This window comes from Plodia interpunctella, chromosome 16, assembly GCF_027563975.2.
Source record: "Plodia interpunctella isolate USDA-ARS_2022_Savannah chromosome 16, ilPloInte3.2, whole genome shotgun sequence".
NCBI classification, from domain to species: domain Eukaryota; kingdom Metazoa; phylum Arthropoda; class Insecta; order Lepidoptera; family Pyralidae; genus Plodia; species Plodia interpunctella.
Window position 1 is genome coordinate 8,025,689 of NC_071309.1, and position 25,451 is coordinate 8,051,139.

At 35.6% G+C, this 25,451-nt stretch overlaps 1 protein-coding gene and 1 long non-coding RNA gene across 4 annotated transcripts in view; one reads left to right on the forward strand and one right to left on the reverse strand.

Annotated features, from left to right (window-relative positions):
• Window positions 1-1,094: 1,094 nt before the first annotated feature.
• On the reverse strand, window positions 1,095-3,542 carry LOC128676726 (uncharacterized). 2 transcript variants are annotated; one of them, XR_008405452.1, is made up of 3 exons: window positions 3,414-3,542; window positions 2,660-2,733; window positions 1,095-1,202 (listed from the first exon to the last, which is right to left on the reverse strand). It is a non-coding gene; the product is annotated as an uncharacterized LOC128676726 (long non-coding RNA). The 2 variants fall into 2 exon arrangements; XR_008405453.1 differs by having other exon boundaries at window positions 3,407-3,542.
• Window positions 3,543-4,081: 539 nt separating this feature from the next.
• Window positions 4,082-25,451, forward strand: part of Atet (ABC transporter expressed in trachea) — a 31,976-nt gene continuing 10,606 nt past the window's right edge. The window contains exon 1 of one of the 2 annotated variants that reach the window (XM_053756358.1): window positions 4,082-4,335. The gene's annotated coding sequence lies outside the window, so the exon portion shown is untranslated. Of the gene's footprint in view, window positions 4,336-19,953; window positions 20,066-25,451 lie in introns of those variants that run through there. The other variant, XM_053756357.1, reaches the window with a different exon arrangement.

Here is a 25,451-nt window from a genome sequence, read left to right on the forward strand (position 1 = left end):
ACTAATTTCTGATCTTATTTCATCATCTCGATCTTCTCTTTATCGAGTGTTATTCCAAACACTTATGTCACATTTAATTCAAGTCGCCTAAGCGCATCTGACATGCGCACATACATACACACTAAAGCGTGCTGGTTTCTCCACGATGTTTTCCTTTACCGGAAACAAGTGATGGCCTATGAAAACTTACTAATGAGTCAGATTTGTATACAAACTAACGTGGCACGAGGATTCGAATCTGGGACTTTTAGATTCACAGGCTGTCTTAACCACTGGACCATTTTAGCATTTATAAAGAGTGAACATTCTTAATGTCCACTGTAAGAAGTTTGTAAGATGTATTCTATTGTCTTCGATTATTGCAACAAGGAATATTTTCCTAAAGCTAACACTAACATTGCTTGCTTTTAAATTTTAAACCATATCACTAATGTGATAAGAGCTGCATGGCTCATAAATTTATATGTTTGAACAGCTTCCTTACCAGATAGTATAAACATGTGAGATAAAAATACCAAAGTGTTTTAAAAACAAGCTATTTACCTACGTGACTTCCTTTGTTTCTATAACTACCCACGTCTTGATTAATCATTGGCTAAAATAGAGTAATATTCAGTACACTATATCCACGATAATCATCACTATAAGTGCTAGACATTATTTATTACAAGCATTTTTATTACGTGCGTCGGCTCATGACATATTTTTGTAAAAATCTCGGGTTCTAAGCAATGTATCGCTTTGAATCCTATATTAGATTTTAAGTTAAACCATCTGCTATACAACTTTGAAAACCACATCAAATTCCAGCTAGAAGTTTTTGCGTGAAGCATGAACAAACCGTTTGAAACTGGTGGTAACAGCTAGTAATATTATTAAAACAGTCGCCCTTCGCTTATGTCTGTCTGTTTCAGAGATTTCTTCTTTTAAACCATGGAACGGATTTGGATGAATTTTTTACTGTTATTTAGACAGTTTGTTCTCGAATATAAGGGAGCAAACGCCCCGGGGCGCCAGTAGCTAGTTGCGCCCCGGGGCGTTTGCTCCCTTAAAATAAAATAAGAAAGCACTGACATTGAAATGGTCAGCTTTTCTCAACTTTTCTTCATGTGAGCGTATTCCCGGTTTCTTCCTCTGCCGTTGAGCGTTGGAGCCCTCCTTCTTTTTCCATTGACTTCATCCGCGTGTAATTTGTATACCTACTAAAGGAATTGTATTATGTAATGAAAATGAAATTTACATTTATTTTTTATTTAGCGTTCTAGGTACATACATCATTATATAAAGATTTTACTAAATAATTGCCGTTATAAATGCGAAAGTAAGTTTGTTTGGTTGTTATTTCACGCTATATCTACTCAACCAATCTTCTTGAAATTATACATAGGTACCATGTAGTTTAACGTATGGAGAAGGATATATCTTTCATCCCGGAAAAATAACTGTTCCAGTAGGAAAAACACTCGGGCGAAGCCGCGGGCAAAAGCCAGTACTTATATGTATAAAGTACAAGATTATATAAATTGTTTAAATAAGTAACTGTTGGTCTTGACTTTTATTTATCTTTAAAATTGTTATGACCTTAAATTTTTATTAAGTAGATACATTAAAAATAGGTTATCATAATATTAATGTATTGGGTGGCACAAAACGCAATAATAAAAAGCAGATGAAACAAAATCTGATGATTCGAGGTCATTATAATCAAGTAAATGCGTTTAACCGAGTGTAACTCTGAGTTTCTCGTGAGATTTATAAAATAAAACCGAATGAACATCCGTTTATAAAATGCGCGTCACGCGCACAGTTGCGCGCAAGAGTGCTGTTTATTTACCACTAGACGTGGCCCGGGGCTTCGCTCCCGTGGGAATTTTGAAATGAAATATAGTAATCTTGGAGAATGTATGTTTCTAATGGTGAATGAATTTTTGAAATCGGTTCGGTAGTTTCAGAGATTATCCGCCTCAAACATACAAACTCATAAAATGCTCACAAACGCTTAACTCTTTATAATAATAGTATAGATGTCTTCTGCCGTCATGTGGAAATAAATTAAAAGAAAGAAAACTTTTTTAAGAAAAGCTTTTATTTATATGCTCCAAAAAGAAGAAAATAAAATTTTCCTTTAAAATTTTAACTATCAACTTATAACCTCATTATCCACAATTTATATGATCATAAAAGCTTATCGCGAGGTTTACTTGTGTACTTAACTAGATGTTGCCCGGGCCTTTTAATTTCTTGCAATGCATACTTTTTCCTTCAAAATTTCTAAACAAAATCTCGAACAGCGATAGTCCAAGAGCGATGATCAACCAGAACAAATCTAGCCTCGCCTGTGTAGGTCAGGTAAACCGTTGCATTTTCTGCAAATATGCCTTGCACGGGATCAATGAACTGCGAGATACTCTCAGATTCTGAGTACCTAACTACTATATATTTTTATTATTTGGTCGTCTGAAACCGGCTGTACCTAGATCTAGCCGGGATGGCAGCGGTTAAACCAAGATCATGTAATATAAGTAAGCTACCCTTAAGTCACTTATAGGTCTAGAACTTGTCGGCTAAACCTAGGTCGTAACATATATCATCATTTTACAAAACAAAGTCCAATGCCGCGTCTATCTGTTTGTTTGCGATAAACTCAAAAACTACTTACTTTTTTTTTGATGACGATGATTGGTTTTGATGAGATGTATGGTTTTCATCAATACAGTGATTCACTGGTGATTCCTGCGAAAGCTTTAAGTGTATAATTTGTTGTTTTACCCAAGCGAAGCCGGGACGGACCATTCGTATATTATAATATAACGCTCTAGGTATGTTTTTGCTCTGTGTTTTGTGTGTATTATAAATAGTGATGATATTATAGCACCCAATTGGGATAAACTCGAAGATATGCTATGGACTGTACGTAAATATTTAACTCTGAAATTGATCCATAAAGTTGTATTAATAATAATAGACTAAAACAATGGAATATTGTAAATTTATAACTTAAAATAAACAACTGGCAGGTCCAAATGTGAAAAAAGAAACATAAATCGGAAATCATAAAAATAAATACATATTTAACAACAAAACCATTTTTATGTAATAGGTATGTTGCCAAGACAAGACACATGTATGTAAGATTTGAGCGCTATAATTATACGATCGAACAACTAAGTCACGTAGGCATTAATGTCGCTAGGGTTTTGGGCAGTTGCTGTAATTTATATAATGTCTAATAATGTTTAAATAATCATCATCATTTTTGGATATTTCATTATATAAACATCCTAATTCATTTAAGTTATATTCGACATCTATTTTCGACGGCATTACCGTGAATTCAGTCATTCAAAGTCTTTCACAATTCTACAATACTTTTTTTTCAGTCTTCATAAAAAGTTTCAAATTAAACCTTGTACCCGTTCGCTAGTGAATGGATTCTGTACTTTTCTATTTTTATTTTTGTCCCAACTGTGTCCAAAAATGCATTGTAAAGTTGTACTAAAATAGGACAGTAGTCAACAAGAGCCGGCAGGCCACATCCGCAGTGCGCGCCGCGTTCCACGAAAAAGAAAGCACATTGAGCTAGAAAGAGATACAAACAATGACCGAAATCGATGTTAGAACATCGCCCGTCTCGCTCTACACGAGTACGCGTGCACTAGAAATGCACTGAACTCCCTCCCTCATGGCGGCAGTGCGTGGTGTACTCGATTCGTACCCGTACTCGGCCGATATTACAATTTTTAGCGCTATTTTTATATTAGTTACACTGATAAATAATTCAATTTCAGTACCTACTGTAAATGTCCACTGGATTTATTCCAATTGTGTTTAGAAATCTAAAGCTAGTTTACTTAGGTACCTTAGTAATATCTCTTAGAATCTTAGAAGGATTACAATAGAGGTAGATAACATAATGAGGAAAGAAGGGTCAACGATCAACGAAGGAACAAAGCTATGATGGTGTTACATCATGAGCAGTTAAAAACGAGAATCGATTGGCAATGTGTTGGGTTCACAAACATTAAACAGCTGTGGCTGTTCGGGCGGCGTCGCCTTTGTTCGTGACAGAGGCACACAATCACACTGTGCATGCATAGGAGCTTGACTGGAGTTTGTTGTCGTGTGAAACAGTACGACGAAGCCAGTAGCACATGAACGGCTGAAGAGCGAGAACGTCGCGCCCTCGCCCAATGCTCTCATTTACCTCATAATTCTAGACTCAAGCGTACAATAATCATAGATACATTTTTCATTGAAAAGTTCGGTGACTTCGTAGTGATTTGTGAATGAGAAAGTTTCACGTGTGTGGATTTCCAGTGCTGATGTTGGTCTCAGGTAAAATCATCGGACGTTCTGTTTGTTATTTTGAAGATATTTACGACGAGGAGTTGTGTGCAAGAAATTATATTATGATTGATACGTTTCTCTGACTTGTTGGTTATATTTTTAATACTATACGTTATAAGCAGTTTGGATGATAGCTTTGAATCATAACTCACATCATATACGGACAGGTACTCGCATTTAGCATCAATATTGCATAGTGACAGTTGAATACATACGGTTGTCTTTCAACAATTCAACAAAAACACAGAATGTTGAATGAACAACAGAAACCGTTATTTTTTCAGTTGCTGATTAGAAACTGATAATTATACAAACACTTATTCGTCACACAACCTAAAAACCTAGTGATTCATTCAAGTTGAATTCATCTCTTTGTGTGAAATGAAAATCTTCTTTGAGTCAATAATGAAAAACATTGTGTATAGAATTTTACAGTTAATGTTGGAGAAAAACGCCGTTAATTCTCGTACTTATTACTGGTGATATAAATGAGGCCCAAAATAATTATATCCTACATATTTTGTCTGCCGAGACAAAAAATCATACTTTATATAGAGTTTTTAGAAAAAGAAGAAAAGAGTACAATTTTGGTATAGAGTTGACAAGAGTATATTTTGGTAATTTAGAAAATATCTATGTAACCTACGACAGATCCAGAGTGAAAAATTAACCTTAAGTGATAGTGACTTCTCCAAACTCTAGCTAAAAAAAAAATTATAGGTACCTATAGTACCTACTTAAGTCAGTTCATATTTTTAATATAGAGCCCTGGAAATTGCTTAAAAGCACCCAGGTATCAGGTACTTTCGTGTACCCTTCGATAAACTTTCAATGTCTTCAGTCTCGCATCTACATATTAGAGATTCATACCATGAAAATTTCAGGCAGTCGAAGATAATCTGGAAAACTGTACGTTAAATTTAAGTAACTATCTTGTTACGCAGATCAATAAACCACCGCTGGATTTTTCGAAACCATACTTTAAAGATAAATAAAATGGAGCGGATACCATTTTGACCTGAACAGATAACAGTGAAACTATTGAAATACATATTAATGATTGAATATGAAAAAGTTTGCGTATAGATAATGATGATAGAATCTTTTAAGAAGATAACAGAGAGATGTATGATGATATAGAAAATGTAAACATTATCCATATCCTTACGGTTATGTAAAATAAATTATGTGTGAAGTAAACTGAATCCCATCAAAAACAGAAATGTGTAAAGGGAGGAAAATCAAATTAAAAAAAAAATCAATCACTCTAAAATCGATAATAAATGACTCGCTGCTGGCGAAAAAACGTGATAATAAAATGAAATTTTCAAATGACTTTTAAAGTTTCCAATTTTGATCATTCAGTCGTACTGTAAAAAGGTTAATTACTTAATACACAATTAAGTGAAACGATTGAATACTGCATGTCATAGCATGATAAGTATGTGAGATTACATAAAGTGAAATTATCGAATACATAATAATATTTACTTTTTGTACGTTACGTATTTTAGTATATTTAACATATAATTCAGTACAGTGTATAAGTAGTATAATTCTAAAATATCGATTCTAAGAAGTTATACTGTAAATAGGTTATATCAAGGCTAGTTGAGTGCATTTGGTATAAAGTACAAAAGTAATTGCCTAATGAAACTAGTTCTTGGCCGCCTGTGCGTGCATCGCGTCATATAAATCCAAATATTCGTCGATACGTTCGTATACTTTTTTAATGATTGTAATGTAATAATTATGCTACTTTAATTACATAAAATGAGAATATAAATAAAACATTTTTATAATTTAACGGTAATATAAGACTGGTAAAATATAGTGATAATTATAACATATGAGCATTATGATATTTTTCTGATTGGGTCGGGTCTTGGATGTTTATCTATATATGTATTTGTTATAAAATATAGTATCGTTGAGTTAGATCCTATAACACAAGTCTCGAACTTACTTCGGGACTAGCTCAATCTGTGTGGTTTGTCCTAATAATACTTATTTTTTTATTATGTTTATACACAATTATGTGGGATGTTTAATGTCCTATATGTATTTTTGTTGCCTGAAATAAATGCAATATCAAAATAAAAGCATATTGTGGAATTTTGAGTATCGATGTCAGGGGGGCTACCATCAGCTCTTAACGCGATCCGCTTTACGACCTAAACTGATCTGCATCGCAAATTCGTACTATCGACTTAATTTTTTGTATGAATGCGATTCATTTTAGGTTACTAAACGGAACTGAGTTCCATTGGAATCATTCTGTAAAAGTAGGCCTGCAGGCAATACAAATCAGAATTAAATTGCTGAAATTAATTATCACGTCAAGAAATGCTTATTTACGACAATACATGAAAAAAAAACCTTTATGGTTATAAGATTTTCTTTAATTTAAAAATTGTACTCACACTGTTAAACATATACATGTCATGAAGGAGAATCGGAATTTATTTTTGTTAGAGATTTTATATTATTGTTACAAATTAGTTAATGAATCTTTGGAATGGGATCTTTTAATGTTGTTTTATAATGATAATGTTCCCTCTATCTAGGTTTTATTGGAATAAAAAACTCGTGTTTCTGTGAAAAATCAAGATATTTATTGTTTATAACTAATTACAACATTTATAAAATGAATTGTTTGTTCATGGTAAACTTATTACCATGAACAAACAATGTACTCACCTGTGAAAAATCAAGAAACAACATTAAATACATATGGGTAGTTCTTCGTGTAATCGACAGATTCAAACTCAAATCATTTATTGCATATAGGTACATATAGTGTTAAAGGTACATTAAATTCAAATATAAACTCCGCAAGGGCATAGCATAATGCGATAGGTAAATACAATAGATTCATATTATAACGAATAAATTAATTAACTATTTTACCACGCATTTGTCGTAATACCAGTCAAATTAAATAGGTAATAATTGCTACTAGTGGAATAATTCTTTCAGATTATAATAACTATACTCTATAGTCTTTTTAACAGTTTTAAAACTGTTTTAGGTAATATATATATATATATATATATATATAACTCTTGCGTTACTGAGTGACTGACTGACAGACAACGCACAGCTGAAACCACTGGGCGTAGGAAGCTGAAATTTGGCATGTAGGTCCTAGGACAGTGTAGGGAAGCACTAAGGGATTTCCTGAAATTCCCATAGGAAACGGATTTTTACTCACATACGAAGTTGTGTGCAAAATGTAGTTTATTATATACTTAGCAGCCCGTCCCGGCTTCGCTAACATAATAAATTATACACCTAAAACCTTCCTCAGAAATCACACTGTCTGTAAGGATTTTTATTATCCATACGCATAGTTCTGATTAGTATAATTTTAATTTAGATAGGTCAGGCCAGTCTGTTCTTATTTCTTAAGTTGTGTGATTGTAGATCATTGAGAGGTATGAAAAAATAATTATTTTCACGAACGAATTTGCAAATTTCTGGAATCTATATAGACATTACATAAAACTTCACGCAATTATTGTTGTATGTAGCTATTACCGCTCACATAGAATTCAAAGTCAATACAGTATATTACAAGACTATCTCAATTCAATAATACAATAATTTATCCAAATTAATTGCATCTTGCAATCTTAATGGCTGTATGAAATAACTGTATTTTAATATCATTATGATCATTACCGATTCTCAGTAGAACAGTAAATTGAGGTTTGTCGAAAGGTTGAGTTTTAAACAAAAATTGGTCATGATATATCGGTTCAAGACTTTTCCTCTAAAATTGTAAGTTATATCAACTGATAGGTAAGTTATTTTAAAGCAAGGCTTCATTCGTACTAATGAATCAGAAATGGATAAAAATGTGATGGTGTCGTATAAAACATCGATCAAAAAACCGTAACTAAGCGAGTGAATTTCGCTTCGACTACAAAAATATTTCTTGAAAACTTTAAATTCATAGCGTAATTCTTGAAAATAACAATCAATATGTATTAGTAAGTTACAGTACTCGATCTAAATAAATAAATTGATTTTTCATTTAAAACTCAATCACGGGTTCTAGAAAGGGGATTGTGCCACCGACCAGGGTCCGTCGACCAAAGTAGCAAAGAGTGTACTTCCCGCACATTTCAGAAATCTTTTGGTGGGTGTTGTCCAGCTGTAGACTTCCTACGGCCGAAATAGAAATAGGCCGTAGATTTAGAGATAAGAATAAATTTTGAAGCTAGTTCAAAAATGGCTTTAGAAGCTACATTTCTGCTTAGGTTCAATCTTTTATCATTTCGCATACTTTTCACAATAATCTGACGTAGCTAACCTTGATGAAGAAAATCAATAAGACCTCGTTACTGGTTATAAATGTAACCAACTAGAGAATATACCTAACTGATTTGCGTGTTAAGAAACTATAACTTTTTCTCTTTACGGGATCGTCTGTTGAACGACCGAGCCTTAGAAAACTGATGCCATTATTTTATTGTCACGATTTGTATGCAATAAGATCTCTGTGACCACAATAAAATTTTATGTCAAAAATGTAATAACAAAAAAAAAATTATTGTATTAATTTGATCAAAATATTTTAAAGGAATTACAAATCGGGTATAAGATCTCTCTGATAACAATAAAATATTGTGTCAAACATGTATTTTTGTAGAAAAAAAGTTATTTTATTAATTAGATCAAAATCTTTTACGAGAATTACAAATTAATAACTTCTTTGATCGACGAAGGTTTGTTTGGAAGCACAATTATCTGCATATATAGTGTGCGTATTTAGGTACATATTGCTGCTTTTATAAAGGTGTATAATATATAATATAATAGCACAGATCATAATTTCACTTGAGAAATAACGCTCAAATTATATAATTTTCTGTCAATGTAATACGTAGTAGGTAGAGATTGGGGGTACAACTGGACAAACAGAGTAGATTGGAGAAAAATGAAGGAGGCCGACATCAAATCAGTCGAAGATCGCGCAGCCCTTCGATCCTGGAGATAATAAAAACAACTGAACAACAATAGGATCAAATCCAACAGATGATGATAAATATATTAGGACAAATCACACAGATTGAGCTAGCCCGAAAGTAAGTTCGAGACTTGTGTTATGGGATAATAAGTCAACGATACTATAATTTATAACAAATACACATATAGATAAACATCCAAGACCCGGGCTAATCAGAAAAAGATCATTTACCATCATGAACCGACCGGGGATCGAACCCGGGACCTCTCGGTTCAGAGGCAAGCACTTTACCACTGCGCCACCGAGGTCGTCTGAGGATGATGATGAAAAAAGAAAAGAATAAAACAAACGGGCTGAGCTAAATAAAACCGTTTAAAAATACGTAATAATTTCGTTCGTGTACTTTAAAATGAAAACTGAAAGCATAATTTCAAGGAACGTAATAGCGACAGGTGAATGGACTTAAGCTAGGAATAATCTGATGATTCTGATGAAAAAGCTAGTACAGCAAGCGACAAATACGGAGATCATTATCATTATCTCGGTGCATCGTCCTGCAAAACCAAAAAAAGTTAACATCAATCACAGCACATTATCTCAGAAAGATTCCTTTTTAAACGAAGTTTCTTTTCCAACTTAAGTGTTGGCAAATCTGTTTTATAATATTACAAAAAGAATTAAAGCGACATTTCGAAAATTTACCACATTATCCTTTCATTTTTGTATGTAAATTTTCTGGTTTTTAATATCTTTTCTTTTAGTAAACCTGAAAGAATTTTATTCACTAAGTGTGTAACTTTAGATATTGCTCAAAATCTTACAAACGGTCAATGTTTGGAAGTAGCTACGCTTTTGAAGATGTCATTACCTTTTACGTTGCAATGAAATATAAAAACTTTCTGGAAAGATGAATATAATTTTTTGTACCTGAACTTGTGTAAGAATTTTATTTTCTACACAAATCTCCTGTTCCCTTAGTGATGTCTCTTTAAAATATCTTTGCTCTGATGCAAAGATAGAGACATCGTCAGGACCCATCGTTTCTATAGCATAGGGTAAAAATCTTTGTCTTTTTATATATTTTTGCATTCCCCAATTTCACATATCGAGAGTGAAGAGTAAGATAAATTTTGTTTATACATATGTATATCTGCTTTTAGAAGTTAGGTATGTTTGTTTGTAATATATATTGAGTTGCGGATCTTAACCGCATTTCGTGGAATCAACCTTGAATATCAGCATCAAAATATCCGTTATGTTATCATCGTTCAGGCTGGTTAAAAATAAATAATAAATCTTACACGTGCCTACATTTCATTCCAGATAATGAGAATAAGGGTGTTAAAGAAACGATACGATACGTGTGTAGGTTGGTTAGTAATTTTCGTTCATATTGTATATTATTTTTAAGCTATTTGATTTGGTGGCACGTGGTTCCCATCCTTTTTTTTTTTTTTAACGTGTGGAAAGACCCTCGTCCCGTCCATCCGGCCACGGGAAGCCGGACAGGTGTGTGGGACTTGAACCCACTAAAACCACACGATGCCAACGCCAACCGCATTTGTGCCGGGACCATGTGCTACTCTCGCTCCACAGCCCGGCGCGGCGGCCGCTACCACGGCGGCCTCGGCTCGGCCGCTCTCCTCGGAGCGGCCAGCGGGACGGCTCGTCAGCCTTCAGTTCTACCCGCTTGGGTAAAGGCGCGCTTGGCATGGGCGCGCCTTTCTACCCGGGGGCCGTTAAGCCGGGCGACGGGAAATCCCGTTTCCGCCACCCGACCGGCCCTATTATGGGGGCAGCAGGTGCAGGGCGTATGCCCGCCTCCTGCGCCCTGTGCGCCGGCGGCGAATGGGGAGGTCGGTTGTATCCTCCCTCTCCCTTTCCGCCGCCTCTTTGCGGAGCATTACGCTCTCCGCAAAGGCCTGCACCGCTGTCCACGACGTCTCGCTGTCGGCCATCTGTCTTACGACAGCCGGCAGGGAGAGGTCGTCCCCCACAACCGCGCGCAGCTGCGCGCGGTCTTCGTCCCAGGCTGGGCAGTCCTCCAAAGTGTGCTGGGCGTCCTCGTCAGCACATCCGTCGCAATGGTGGCAAACGGCAGACGGCTCACGCCCCGCTATTCGACACAGATACCCCCCGAAGCAACCATGCCCTGAAAGCATCTGCGTCAAGCGGTACGAAAGCGAACCGTGCTGCTTCGCCAACCACTGGGCCAAAACTGGACGAATAGCCTCGACGGTTCTACGCCCAGCAGAGGGCCGCTCCAACCTGTGGCTCCACTCCTGAATGCTGCGCTGACACAGCTCGTTGCGGCGCCCCGCAATCTCCCTAGGTGCTGGCCGGTGGCCCCGGGCTAGTGCCTCCTCACGCCATTTGAACAGAGACGCGAGGGTCCTGGCTTCTAATTCCCAAGGAATACTACCGGCCAGCATGCACGCTGCCTCACAGGAGATCGTGCGATAACCTCTGGAGGCCCTGATTGCCATCACCCTCTGCGGACGTCGCAGAAGAGCGATATTTTGGTTACTCAGGGCCTCTGCCCAGATGGGGGCACCATAGAGGGCCATGGATCGCACGACCCCTATGTACAAGCGTCTGCAGGACGCCTCCGGACCATCCTAGAATATGTGACACCACTCCACAACCTCTCGTAGATATGGTGCGACTATGGGAATAAGCATTGACAGTTGATAGGCAACCACAGCGTTACCAAAGAGGGTTAACGGTCGGTCGTAAGTCAGCGCCGAATCTTCAAAATTTAAAGGTTAATATTTTACGCGAGTTTCGGATGCCACAACCGAGACTACGCGAGACTGAGAGGATAAGATGAAATTTACTTTCTTTTCATAGTCGTATTCCTCATGGCTGAGGATCGTGGTTATTACGTGGAATGAAACACACACAACAACTTTCTTGGAGTGGTTTGCCATTGCCTTCTCCATTTCACACACAAGTTAATAAGAATCAACCAGTGTGCAGGTTTCCTCACGATGTTTTCCTTCACCGGAAGCAAGTGGTGGACGATGAAAACTACTATACAAGTCAGATTGGTATACAAACTCATGTGGCACGAGTAGGATTCGAACCTGGCACCTTTCGATCCACAGGCGGGCGTCTTAACCATTACACCACCACAATTTACTTTAGGTACTGATTAATATAAGCTTTTTACATGTCAAGCTGTGAAATATTAATATTTTATTGTCTAAAATAGGTCAGCTTGGCGCTATGTCAGTGTCGTATACGAAACTAAAAAAAATATTATGTATTTACTTCTCGGTAAAAATGAAGTTTTCACTTCCATAGTAGCTCTTTTATCGTCTGTGCTAATTTGAATACAAATGAAAGGAGTGCCATTATTTATTCCGACTTATTTAAATTTAACACCTCCTTTCCAGGCATAATGTTATGTCATAAAAACGGAAAACTTAGTTAATTGTCTGCAAGGCCTTTTTCCTAATGACGAAAATTCAGTCATTGAAGGCCAAGATTGTAGGCAATGGCGTACAATCTTGGCCGTCAATGATTGAATTTTCCACTCTTTCACATATTATGCGCCTTGTTCTTTAGTTCATTCAGGTCAGGTCGTAGCGTAATCACTCTTATAGCGTATAAATTTTTTTAGGTTAGATGCAACATGACATTTGTTGCTATCCGGAATACTGACCTATATCGTTAAACCAGGTTAACCAAGTTTAGGTTAGGTTAAGTTCGCTGAACTAAACCCGACGACCTATTTTACACGCAACATATCCACATATATATTGATCTACATAAAGACTGACAGATGCTTGATTATATTCACTCCGAGAATATATCTACATCAAAAGGAAGCTAAATATATAAACGAAACATCTGAACCTGAGGCCTGTCTAACTAAGTTTATTTAAATGCTTAGATTACAGAATCTTATAAATTCCGTGTTAAAAAGTTTTTTTTAAATTACAAAATTAATAAAAAGCACTAATCGCAATAAATGTCCAATTTCGGTGCTTTTATTATTCGAGGTTATCTATTTTTGTTATTCATTAGTTAAAATAAATGATTGAGCGTCAAATTAAGAATTTCCCCCAAAAATATTTTGATATCAGTTAAAAAAGAAACAATTAAGATTGGAATTTTATGATGCGCTATAGATTTAACATTGGAAGGTTTTAAGTCTTAGTTTAGTCATAGGGATGCTACAAATATATAAACAATAATTGTAGAAGGATATACAGGTAGGTAGGGTTAACCCCGAAAAATATGCCTAAAATCACTCGACTAGAGAATCGCGAGCAAAGAGTATCCATATTATACAAATTAATTGATATGAATTGAATATGTGCAGTGTGCAATCATGCAATATAATAAGAAGAGCAAAGTATGCCACTGAAACGAAACAGATAATTTGCTTAATTATCATGGAGCTAATAAACAAATCAATGCGCGTGATTCTTTACTTAGTGCCCGTTAAAATTAATTTCTACGAGACTAATCTCGATAAAATATATTACATAGAGGTTGCATTAAAAAGTCGTGTCGCCAGCATAATTTATTGGTTATTAATTGATAATTTGTTATCGTCCATGTTAAAATGAATATGATATTTTATGGCGTCGTTTCCCTTTGCGACATGATTGTGATGATGTCGACCCATTAATCAAAATAATTATAAATAGCTAATTTTTAAATGATGCTCATGCAATCGATATTCTCAATATTGTATATATTTATTTTTAAGGTTTTATTAAGCATATTAATTATCGAGAATGTTCGATAAATCAAGGCGCTCGATTTAGCTATTTCGATTATATTGGACTTACTTGAAGTGGTGGTGGTGTAATGGTTAAGACGCTCGCATGTTATTCGTATCCTACTCGTGCCATATGAGTTTGTTTGTATACCAAACTGATTCATATACAGTAGTTTTCATAGACCACCACTTGCTTCCGGTGAAGGAAAACACCGTGAGGAAACCTGCACACTGGTTGACAGTTTAGTTGCCTTGTGTGTATGGCTGACTACCTGCTATTAGATGCAGGTAGGTAGTCGTAAAAGTTATGTCAAATGCCTTCAAGTCGCCTAACGACTCGAATAAAATCTGACTGTCGATACGATGACAAAACTATGGAAAATGATCTAGCAGAGTATGTCTTTCTCAAGCGCGGGTATAATTAACCTGGCTCTCTATATATTTACGGATCGTAAATAATTACTTACTGTAATTACATGGGAATTTCCTTTGGGTAAGAAATGGGACTTGCGTGCCGAGACTAGCTTATCGATCGCTTGTTATTAGCACATCGATATGCTCAAATTCACTGTAAATTCACCTCTATTACCGGGGCCTAAATATCAATGCACTCTGAATTGACTTGATATGTGATCGACATCATCATCATCAGAATATAAGGGAGTTCCTTCCACTTATCTCTTTCTGTTGCCAACTGTTCAAATTCTTGATACGACATGACGCTTGCTTTTTTTTATCTGTTTCACTTTTTTCTTAGATGTTTGGGTCTTTATATTACTTACTTTCAATGACGTTTCTTAAAAACTCGTGTCGTGTCAAGTGACCTATCATTTTCCCTCATCTACTTTTAATTATGTTGAGTTTTATCTACTATTATGTTAGGTCTGCATCGCTTGTAATACTTTCCGTCCAGCTTCTTATTTCAACCTCCTTTTGCACTACATCTCATATACGGGCAAAGTACAGGCAACAGCATATCATTATGTACACTTTACACTATCATCGGACAGAAGTCGACGCTAATGTCTCAACATTGCGTAATATGTATGAGAGCTTTTATAACGACAAATCAACAATGTATGCCAAATCCGTCGAATATCGTCGAACTGTTATGCGTGAATGTATAGCTAGCATTACAATTTCGCCGCTATTGCCATTGCAAAGAGTTCTATACAGGGTAACTTGAGGTGCGGTAGATTGTACGTCACATATCTATTAATTTTCTGCCCTAGCGTGCTCCTTACATATAACGCTTTCGGCAAACAATTTTCATTTCAGCCGCAATTGTTTTTGTAATGTGATCCTCGTCGTTCGTCATCACACCTCGACAAATATGACCCACCCGAATTTGACCACTAGGTTTTATTAGACACTTGAGATATTAATCACAAAAAACGCCCTTGCAGTTGACCGTTGAGGAGTTCCCTTGCTGATCTAATTTTAGAACATTACATTATTATTTATCTCTCTTTCTGTGACGCTTCGAAACCTAGACTTCGTAAATTATATACTTCAAAGATTAGTTTTACAATCGGCTACATGACGCCTCTTTGAGAATGACGTTGTTGCGTTTAGCTGTAAACGTTCCTTAGTCACCTACGTAATCCACGATATGAAGTGGTTCTAGTCTTGGGTGGATCCACAGCGGCATTTTTAATTTAAAAACCTAATAAGTTATAATAAATAACCGCACCTATGTGATAGAACGCAGGATATAATGTACATTATGCAGACAACAGTACATCAAGCAACCTAAATTAATTGCAAATTCGTTGCTATTACTGACGCATTGAGATCTATGCAGGTTAACTTAAAGTTTACTGTACTCAAGTTTATTTTTTTACAATGTACTAGAAGGATATGGGACGGAATAATGAAGGACACGGGATGAGTACCCACAGGATGGGGTGAAAGTCGAATCACTAGGGCAACGGACATGGCAGAAGGAGACAAAATATATTTTACCTTCCTTGCCCTTTAATCTTTATTTATCCTCGAGGTTTAGGTGTTTAATTTATTACGGTTTTACCTGAGCGAAGCAGGGACCGGGCTGCTTAAATCACATATAGGTTACTTTTGTTGTTATGGAATTATGTAGGCATTAATTCCGTGACAACAAAAGTAACCTATCGAATTGAGCTCCATCACAACGAATTCAAACTCAATATTGCACAATAATTAAGTGAACTTAGTGATAAATAAATCATTTACTGTAGGCGTTGAATTTCCTAATCACGAATAATACATTTATGATAATGTGGTGCGTGTGGTTTCGCCCTAGAATAGGACATAGTACGAGGCGACTAAGGGACACACATCTTAGGCAATAATATCACCCTCAAGGAGTGTTGACATCAGCCAGGCGGCCGGTTGTAAAATCACAGCCGAATTTTCAAAATTTCAAGTGTTTTTTTTACGTTGAACCCGGGCTTCGCGGCTTCTCAGCCCCGAACGCAACCGGGAACATGCGGATATGACAGATAATAAATTTATGATTGGGACCATAATATTTCTTTTATCTATGACTGGGACGAAAACTTCAAGGGACGAAACGACTACCGATTGGGTTTTAATGTTCACAACGTCTGTAGACGTCAAGTGTCTCACAATATATATATAGAGTTGGTACGTAAAAGTGTCATTTTTGTAAAAAACGTATTTCCTTTCCTCTTGGTGAAAATCATGTAAAAATACGCGCAGTAGTTTTTGAGTTTATCGCGAACAGACAGAATGACCGCGGCCGGGGGCATGTATGTAGCAGAGGACTTAATATTTATAGTATACAAGGATACAGGCATAGTATACTCAATTTCATTAATGCGAAGAAAAAACCAGGACGAGCGGATAGGTAGGGTCGTGGGTTCGATTCCCGCTCGAGTCTTGATTTTCTTCATCTCATTATTTAGTTTGAAAAGCAATGTTTGACATGAAACGTTTAATACTATTTGTAGAGATAGGTCAAAATAAATTTACGTTTTCAAAGACAAAGAATTCCACTTAATTTATTGACGTAGACAACACTATCATTCAGATTTATCAAATCAACACATGCATATGTTTTCAGTGTTGATAACACAGTATTCTTACAGATAGCGTCATTACCCCGACTAAATACAGATTATTTTTTATTACCGTAAAGTAAAATGGCTTTTTTTTTTGTTGAAGTTGAAATCAGGTTGTCCTTTGCATCTGCAAACCTGCTTCCTCATGATAGTATAAACCTGGAAGTTGCGTCACGTCCCTGACATATGTCCATAGAACATATCGTAACAATCGAATATCGTAGTAATGATACGATTAAGCCTCTCGTAACTTGTGAATGATATAATGATATTGAGAAATAGATTTTATTTCTATATTTTTATAACTTGCAATGTAACTATGTCCCTATGTCTCAGGTGCAATCTTGCAATTTTGAAGCAGATATCTTCAACCGATTGAGCAAAAATTTTGTACACACGTTTAGTTTGGATGACAATGCATTATTATCATAAGCATGACCTGACGGTGCACTCAAGAACGGCTCTAGACGTTGGGAACTCCTCAACGGTTTACTGCACGGACATGGTTATTCGCCACTCTCTCTGACAGCAATAAAATCTTGTGTCAAACATGATATTATTGTAAAAAAAAAATGTTCTGTTATTGATATAAAATAATAGAAAAGTGCGTATACGCTTATAATCGTGAGTGTGTCGCCAGCCTTATTTTGACAACGCAACGTCCTTGTTATCTTATTGTACACCTGTATTCGGTCAAAAAGAATTAATTGACATGTTTTATCAGTCACTATGAGGATTTGTTGTAATAATAATAAAATCACAATGATAAGGGAATTGCATGTTTCATTTTGATTGACGGAAACATTCAAAATCGATTTTCCTAAAAAAATAGCGATTATTAGCTTAACGGATTCTCTAAGTGAATCTGGGAGACATCTTTTATCTGTTATCAGATTGCAAAGAAATATGATAAAAATGTGGCTAAATTCTTTCTTTGCCACATGAAGTTAGAACTACCGGAGAAAAAAACTATATAGGTAAAGGTATAAATTATTTATATCTCTAATTATTTTGCTCAATGCCCTCGTCACTCCCAGTGGTTTACGCAGCAACTCCGCAATGGCCGGCCTCTGGATGGGTGGGTGATCACCAATTATACTTAATTGACGTGCTTTTTTGTAGATCTATACTCCAAAAAAAGTACGTCAATTAAATATAACGTGTCAACAAAATTTATTTGGAAAATTAACAGCTCTCATAAGGCGAGTGAATTTTTGATCATTACGATCATCATTCATTACTTCATTCAAATTTCAACAAAGACAAGAATCTTTTTACTCACCTAATTAATAACTAGCTTCAGCCCGTGTCTTCGCCCGTGTAAATTTCGCACGGAAACAGTTATTGTGTTATGTCCTTCTCCACGTCAAGTAGATAGAGTTTGAAGAGGCAACAAACAAACAAACTTTGGCATTTATTATATTAGTCATGATAATTTGTTGTAAAATCTTATCAATATGTGATTTTGAAGAATTTAAAAAAAGTTCTTCATTTAAAAGGAGAGTAACAAATGGCGGCGGTTAAAATGTCAAAACTGACAAAATTCACCGACATGTCATCATTAATGACTCTGATGAGAGTCAAAGAAAGAATATCCATCTCATATAAACTCAAATTATAATACATTATGTGATTAGATCCGGTGTACTTTACAATAAGCTGCTTAATTATATACGATAAATATTCTAGATACGAAACATCGTTATTGATTTATTGAAAGAGATGTCTTTCCATTGAGAAAATATGTTAAGTACTATAATATCTATAATTCCGTGTCTTTTTCAGCCTTCCTTCATAGGCGCCATGACAGGATTTGGTATTGTCACGAGTGGATTTGAAGATAATCACCAGTTTATCTATCTTATACCTGTTATCAGCACTTAACGACACTCACATGTGTTTTAATATCATTACTACCACACATTACTAACCAGTTACTGCAAGTTATATCACGACTTTAATTAACTTGGTTTTGTTTGATTCAACGACCTCTGTAGCTTAATGGTCATAATGTCGGACTTGTACAATGGAGTTTCTGGGTTCGTTCCCCGGTCAGGTCCAAATGGAAAATAATTTTTCAGATTGATCTGGATGTATACGTAGGTATACTTACCGGGAACGAACCCGGGAGCTCTAGTGTAGCAATCCGATCTCATGACCATATTAAGCTACAGAGGTGGTATCTCTAAATCCCTTTCTGGGATAAGTTCTTCTTTTGTACTTGTTTCTTTTTTTTCATTGCGCATTAACTTGCAGACAGTGTCGTATGAGGGATCCGTTCTTATGTTTCACCGGTGGTTGTCAGAGCGTTTCGAACAACGCCGCGTTCGTGCTGCCGATGACTTTAACAAAGACAAGAATTATATCTGACTTTATAATTAGTTGTTCGCCACGAACTTAGACCTCCCGAATACAATACATTTTGGTGAGTTGTTACAAAATTGTTAATATTAAAAAAAAACTACTGAACCGATTTTAATGCCCCACGAACTATTGGCATATCATATAAAGGTATGCAATCTTTTAAATTTCATCAAAATCGGACCAACGGTTCGAAAGTTATCGCGTTACAAAACATACATACATAAAATGTATTTTTACCCCAAGTAGAATGTTATTAATCTGTACTGTGGTAATGTCAATTTTATGAATGATTGATTTTGGAAATGATACCTTCCTCAAGAAAATTGACCTATTGTAATGACGCAGCGGTCAAAACGCTCAAGAGAACCGAAATCCAAAATCGACAAAGACGTCCAACTCATATAAACTCAAATTATAATACATTATGTGATTAGATCCGGTGTACTTTACAATAAGCTGCTTAATTATATACGATAAATATTCTAGGTACGAAACATCGTTATTGATTTATTTTAGTGTATCGATTTGTGCCGCTTGGACGTTTGGCTCAGGGTTGTGAACATTACTGGCAAGTGGGTGCAGGTGAATATATTTTTCTAAATATGGGTGTAATGTTATATTTATTCATGTACACAACAATCTTGTTATATATATTTTTTACATTATACTATATACTAAAAGAAAAAAAATCTAAACTAATTAAAAATAAACTATTAAGAATTTTCATATATTAAAATTTAAGTACTTAATAAAGAAACAACATACAACAACAAACTACCAGAAACAAGTACAATGACGTATCTTAACCTAAAAAAAAAAACTAATTATTATTATTAACATTCATTGTGAAAATTAAACAGAAGCGAAACAGGATCTGTGAATCCTATACTAGGTCTAAGCCTGTCTCATGCCAGCCATAAATCGTGGTAACAAGTTAAAAGTAGATGCGATATTTTTTTGTTTATATTACCACAAAATATTACAAATACTGTAAAACCATGAAATTATATGCACACAATAAATAGATAACAGAAATTAATTTTATTACGAGATTTGTCCATTGTTTATTTATACTACTGTGAGCAAGCAATCGGCGTGTGGGTCACCTCATGGCAAGTGGTCACCATAGTCTATGGGCGCCTGCAAGACCACACAAGCGCGTTGCCGGCCCTAAATAAATCTTCTCACGCCTTTTTTGAAGAACTACATTTTGTTGTCACTTGGTAGTTCAATTTATTTTAAGCTATGTTTTATGTACCAAATTTCATAACACGGACGGATTGTTATATTTCGCGTGAAAAAGTAACAAACATACATACACACATACATCCTCAAAAACTTTCGCATAATTTATAGTATAATTATAGTAGTATATAGTAGGATTATATAGTAGGATACCAAACCTTAAGTTACTACATGTATTCATTATTAGAATTTTGTAATCATGATATATTTAATCATAATCCAACAAATACTTACGTGAATATTAAACGTTTGTTCACGTCATTATGATATTTCATTATCACATTGTATTACTACAATGTGATAATGAAATAACTAATAGTTTTTTCTAATCGTTAAATATACGAGTATATAATCGCAATGTGTTAATTCTTCTTCTTCTTGACCTTATCCCATTCATGTGGGGTCGGCACAGTATGTAAGTTCCTTCCATTTCGTTCTGTCATTAGCCATATCCATTGATACTCCTTTCCTGTTCATACTATCCTTGACACATGTGTCCATCTCAACATTCGCATTTCTGTCGCATGAAGTTTCCTTTCACCCGTCACTTTCGTCGCGCAACATTCAGATCCATACATTATGACAGGTCTGATAACTGCCTTATAAATTTTTCCTTTCAATTAAGGGGAATATTAGGGTCACACGTTACACCCGTCATTTGTCTCCATTTTGCCCATCCTGCCCGAATGTGTTAATTAAGCCGTTTTATTTGACACTTAGCAAAAAAATTTTTTTTTTCAGTTTCCAAATTTATTTTGTCTAAAGGGTGCTATTTACAATTTTATGTGACATTAGGTACATAGACTATCACCTGCAGAATATACGCTTCTGATGATACCTCAATTGTCCCGTAATGATGAGTAGTTTCGAGGTTATGAGGAAACAGGTGAATATACATACATACTGGCCAAAATCACATGTAACTTTCTTTTCGCTTCGCTGTAGTCGGGTAAAAAAATTAACGGATTTGCATTGCAAGGCAAAACTAAGATGTTACGGAATGATGAATTGATTGATAATTATTCTGATCCAACTCGAATCAGAACCGATATAGGAATTTTATAAACACGTGAATGTAATAATCATCTGAGGAGATTTATTTCAAGTAATTACATCGTTAGAATAAAAACAGTTTTGTACGATTTTGTTATGTTATGTTATCTGTCGCTGTTTATTTGCGAAACAAATATTTCTTTGTTGATTCTAATGTCTCACTCATGCAGCCGGGGTAAATGATATCTGTGTATGGCGTAGTAAAAAAGGGTTCTTTTTCCTCTACCTTTCATCTCGTTTCTTGCATATTATTATTTTCCGAGCATCTTTAGAGATGGACTCGACAGGAGCTGTGCTAATTTCTGCTGCGCTGTGCTAACTAAAGCTAAGTTTCCAATAACCAATAACAACCAATAATGTACCTTTTTTATTTTCATAAAATTCCGTTTGTCAAAATTTGACATTCGTTTGGCCAATACTAAATTCTTTATTTGCATCCTTAATGTAAGTAACAGATCTTTCTTACATATAATAGAGACAATTAAGGACTCTTACGGGCGCGGCAATCGAAGAGGGGCTGACTTGTCTATAATTACAATATATTGATTGACCGAAATTCTATTGGTTAGGTCCAAATCAAGAGTCCCGCTCGCTTTCTTTATTGCACAAATTAATTATATATAGTATACTATGAAATACTTGGGATAAAATCGATATCGATATATTTTATAATAATTTTGTTTTTAGTAATCAATTTATTAATGTTACGTGTAGCTACAATTTATTCGTCATTTAGTAATGATATCCACTGCTAATGTCCATTTTTTGCCGTATAGTGATTCTTCCGAAACGCGAATTTGGCCAGTGCGGAATGTCATACACCGAACAAAAGAAACAATTGCGCGATGGCGAACCCAGTTCGCCGAAATTGGCGGATTCGCCATACATTGTTGGTTTATCATTGCGACAAATAAAAACACTCATACAAACTACTCAATGTTCATGCTTTCGCGTCGGGATCTGTCCGAGTTCGGCGATATTGAGTTGAAAGCCTAATTATGTATTCAAGACACAAGCGACTTGATCTTGACACCTTATTAAGGTAGATAAGGTCAAGAACTATTAGAGATCTTATCATGATCATATTCAAATTGATGAGGAATTGATATTGATATGCAGGATTTTTTTAATACTAGCTTTTGCCCGCGGCTTCGCCCGCGTTAATGTCACAGGGGTACAGTTAATTTTCCGGGATGAAATGACCTTTCATGACCCTATATCCTACTATAATACTTCAAACTACTTGGTTGATTAGATAGGGCGTGAAAGGGTAACAAACAACTTTTGCATTTATAATATTAGTTAGTATAGCGCTTCGCTCGTGACTTTGTCTGAAGTAAAGTCCTACCTTCAGGACTTTACTTCAGACGAAGTCACGAGTGTAGTCTATATACCTATATAGACCAGCTCTGTGATTCTCTGAGCTCTGATTTTACTCAAAATCAGTTCAGTAGTTTCAGAGTATATTCGTTACAGAAGGCCTATCACGAACAAAGATATGTTTACACCCAGTGTCTTACCAAACAGTCGGGCGCAGTTGGGTTTTTGAAAATAAACTAGACGCTAAATACAAACACGTAGCACGTTACTAACGTCCACATGCTGTCTCTTTTTCCCATATCGTGTAAAGAGAGAGAGAACGTGAGGACGCAATGACGTGCTGCGTGTTTCATGTTTATTATGTAGCCCGAACGACGAACCGACGTTCGTTAATTGATTGATTCGCCTCAAACATCACAATATACTTAATATTATACAGAATAATAGGTACTAAATGTGGTTCGAATACAAAAGTTCTTGAAGCCCTTTATTAGGGATCACGTAGGTAATCTGAATTCTGCTTGCACGAAGCGAGGCCTACCCTAATCAAGTCGGGCCCTGGTCTGAATAATTTGAAGTGTTCTTTATTCACCTTTCCTGTGTAATCCGCGGATCCGTGGATCCTCCACAGATGCTTCAGTCAGAAGCATTTTTGAGGCTCCACGTAATTCTTTATTGAAATTTTTCAATAAAGAATTACGTTACATCTTTCAATAAAGACGTACGTAATTCTTTATTGAAATGTTTCAATAAAGAATTACGTGGAGCCTCAAAAATGCTTCTACTACTAAGAGAATTATCTCTTCATACTCGTATTCCTTATGGCTGAGGGTCGTGGTCATTACGTGGAATGAAACACACACAACAACTTTCTTGGCATTATTAATGGAGTGGTTTGCCATTGCCTTCTCCATTTCATACACAAGTTAATAATAATCAACCAGTGTGCAAGTTTCCTCACGATGTTTTCTTTCACCGGAAGCAAGTGGTGGGGCTATGAAAACTACTATACATGAGTCAGATTGGTATACAAACTCATGTGGCACGAGTAGGATTCGAACCTGGGATCTTTCGATCCACAGGCGGGCGTCTTAACCATTACACAACCACCGCTTCCGCACTGCTACTATAATTAGTAGACATATAACTTGAAAAGCGCGTAATAATTTATATAGCATTTTGCAAATATTCCTATATCTAGTAGATTATAAAAAATCTACCAATCCTAAAAATTGGTTAGCACTTGTTACAAAAAGTCCGTGCTTATCACAAATTAGTTCGAGGTTTTGGTTAGTAGTTCGAGGTATTCCTCGAAGCGCATTTGTTTTGAGCGCAACCGTCGAAGCGCATCAAAATTATTTAAAATATCGAAATTTGAATTGAATTTTTCTTCGAAGCGCACTCGTTTAAACATAAAATAAGGAAGAGCCATGAACAGTACATTATATCGATTTTTTTCCACCCTAGTGAGGGAATGGTTCTATTGCAATGGTGTGGTGTATTAGTATGACAAATTAAAAAATATGTTATGTATTTTTTTATAGAGTAAATATGTATAAATAAAACACAGATATAAGTAATGTGCTCTCGAACGGTTTACTGCACAGAATTAATAGTCACGCATTGAATGCAATAAATTCTTTACGACAATAAAAGCTTATGTCAAAAATGCCATTTTCGTAAAAAAGCTTATTTTATAGAGAGTGATGATAATAATAGGTCACGTGGTGGTCAGCGATTGTACAAAAGCGTAGTTAAATAGAAACAATAACTATTATATCCTTCAACTGGCTGACACACTAATTGACTCAATAAATACAGCACAAACCAATTCATTGAATAAGACATTCAATTGGACCACCAAATACACACACACACACACAATAACTTTTGCTCGCGAATTTTATTTAGCACACGGACTTTTTTTAGTAAATTCTTTTTGTAATTACTAAGCAAAATTATCAGCCTAAGACAAATAAAAATAAAAAAAAATAAAAAATAGTAAAAACTTAGAGGTCCAATGAAGTTCTATAACAGACGAATATTGTATTCGTGTGTGTGCCAAGTGGCCAAGAAAAATATGGTCGTAACAAATTTAATAGGCTACGGAAATCCATTTCTCGCGTGATCCCTAAAATAACCGTTACCAATTCAATATGATCTGTGACGTCAAACAGACTGTTTACTGAATCGTAGGAGAATACATTTAAATGTTGTTAGCCGGCTAAATAAAAGAGCCGTTTTGTCACCGGCCTAAGTTTTCAAACTTTAGCTGTTACGTGCATGGTGGTGTGTTTTTAGCTTCAGTGGTCAAAATTTGATTTTTTTTTAAACTCATTTGTTTAAAAGG